A 3,009-nucleotide genomic window follows, 5' to 3' on the forward strand; every position below is an offset into this window, starting at 1 on the left:
TAGTATAATTTATAGAATAAGATTTAGGTATTGTATTTAGGTGTTATTTTTTAGGTTCCCTTTTTAAACTTTTGTCATGTGGATTTTTTCTCATGAGATGGAAGTATGTTTTTTAATTAAATAGTCACATACTAAATCTTAAGAAAAGAACCTAAAGAATAGCACCTAAGGTATTATACCTAAGTTTTATCCTAATTTATAAGTTCGAACCTGTCTACTACATTTATACTGTGTATTATACCTTTGTCTCTTTAGGATTTATATAGAAAGGTTTCTAAATACAGTTTAATGCAACCAAGACATTGAGTCTTTTCATGGTATTATAGCACGTGTTTGACACCCAAGCAATTGTAACTATTCTAACATAATTATGCAATTAAACTAATTTTACATATGTAACCTTTCTTTTAATCAGTGGTGGAGCCATACATATTAATACCCAAAAAAATTTATTTTAAGCCTTTTAGAGATTGTGTGTTCAAAAATTTCCAATGACCCTTTAAAAAGAAGAAGAAGAGGAACATTGGCTAGCTGCATGTGTGTTAGAAAGAAATAGTACTATGTGTAATTAAATTGAATAATTTTATATAAAATATATTTATGAGTGATGGCTTACTCTAATATTAGGAATTTTAGATTTATATGTTCTCCACGTACACATATATATGTATATATAATCATATATGTATATGTTTTGAGTTTAATTTGACCGGTTTATCAATATCAAAATTTGGTCTCTTAGAACCAAAATTCCACTCTTTGTTTATTGCTAATTTAATTTTTTTTTTTAAATCTTATTTAAGTTAGTATTCCATTTGTACCTATGACTATTTTCATGTCTTTTTCAATTTTAAAGATATTAAGAATTTCGTAGTTTAATTAATTAGTATTTTAAGATGTTTTCAACGGAATATTCAAGGTTGAAATTCTCAATTTTTTATTATTAAATTACATTAAAAAAAAATCTTAATTTTAAAAAGTTTCTTAAAATCTTGAACCAAAATGATACACATACATATTCCATATCCGATATATATATTATTAACCATATGCTTATGAATTTAACTATTGAATTCAAAATTATATTATGTTAATCCATCCTTATAATTTTATTGTATGATTTTTTTTTTTTTGGGAGGAGTTTGTAGGATGATCTCAAGCAACTTACTCGTATTTACACGTGTATTCAAAGTTTCAAGCAGTCAATTTTACTTGCATACAAGAGTGTGTGTTGCATGCATTCTCTCTCTCTCATGACTTGGCCACCAACACTATCAACTCACCTATGCACTACAAAAAAAAGGGGTCTATAGCCACATTTCAAAAATTTCACCGCCACCAAAAACACACACCAGTGAATTAATCATGGTTTGTGCGTCGAGCTAGGGTGGTGGTTTTGAGTGATAGAGTTGGTGATTGATATATGTAAAAGGGGGTTTTAATTTTTGGTATAATATAACAGCTAGGTGTGGTGGTGATCCTGCTACAGTTTTTCATCGCAGTTCCTTCAGCCATGCATGGAGAAGCATATATATTGATTGTAGATAGGTAAAGGGAAAAAAAATGAAAAAGAACAAAAGGGAACAAAACTGAGCATCTTCGATTTGAGCTTGTTTTTGTAAATTCACTTCACTAAAAAAAAAAAAAAAAAAAAAAAAAAAAAAGAAGAAGCAAACAAAAGTAAAGCTAAAAAGTTACAATAACACTGAGAGAAAAGATGTGAATTTGATATATAAATATATATATATATATTAATGAATATTTTATGTGCCACATATTTGAATGTATTTTTTACTGTTACGGAATCTCTACCAAAGGAATGTATATATATTTTCGGATTTTGGGTAGCACCCACCTAGCAATATAGTATTGTGTTGATGGTCGAGGGCTGTTTTGCAATTATCTTGAGTCTATAACATGTATTTGTTCTGAGAATTGTTTATTTGTTTTTTCAAGTAGCAAATGATAGATTTATATCACTAATCGGATAAACTTAACTCTAGAGCCCAATAAAGTTTCTGGTATATTTCACCCACGAAAGATTATAATTTTTTTCCTTACTGGTATTTATGTCGTATAAAAATGAAGAATTTACAATTCTCTTGGTTGCGAAGGACAAATTAAGCTTCAATTCTCAAAACAGTTTTTCTTTATCTTTAGTTTCTTTTAAGCAGTAACATTGCTAGGTTAGAGTTGATTGGATAAAGGATAACAACTCCCTTAATAAACCATAAGTTAACAAATTTGGAGAACATTTATATGTATAACAGTGATCACTCGTTAGCACACCAGCCATTATATATCATAGTGAATCAATATAAATTGTTTCGTAATTCTTTTTTTAAAGTACAGACAAATGTTAAGATAAACTGACAAATCCTACTATACTATAGAAAATGATAATGCAATAAAAAAATGATTAGAAATATGAGAAATGATTTATCTTGAAGACACAGTTAGATAGTTGAATATGCCTTAGCTCATTGATCCCTTTGAAAACCATGGGAGAATTATCGAAATGAGTATAATTTTTAGGGTAATATTCTTTCATACAACTTATTTCATCACATCTTCTATATGCATTCACTTTTCATATTTTAAATGTAGATATTACATTTTTGCATTTTAAAAGTGTATAACGTACACAAATCAACACAAGCAATGGTAGATATTGTGTGTTCAAGTGTGTGAGATAATATTTACAGCATAATTTCTATTTGAAGCAACCTATGTTGGATGTGGGGTTACCAAGGATTAGTGTTTTCTTATACTAAAAGGAGAAGAAACATCGAAAACATGTTCACCTAGAACAGGAAAGTTTATCGTTATTATGTCGAATAGTATTAGTACCCTTCCAAGTATAAGCATTAAAAAATGACCCTTAAAAAATAAAATAAAATAACACAAATTTTAAAGATACAACTGGAGTTTGGTGAAGCAAGTTATATAGAATTCTGAAACTGGAAAGTAGTGTCAGGAAGAAATAACACCCAGTATTATGATGCTTGT

This window comes from Quercus robur, chromosome 12 (genome assembly GCF_932294415.1).
Source record: "Quercus robur chromosome 12, dhQueRobu3.1, whole genome shotgun sequence".
Classification (NCBI taxonomy): Eukaryota; Viridiplantae; Streptophyta; class Magnoliopsida; order Fagales; family Fagaceae; genus Quercus; species Quercus robur.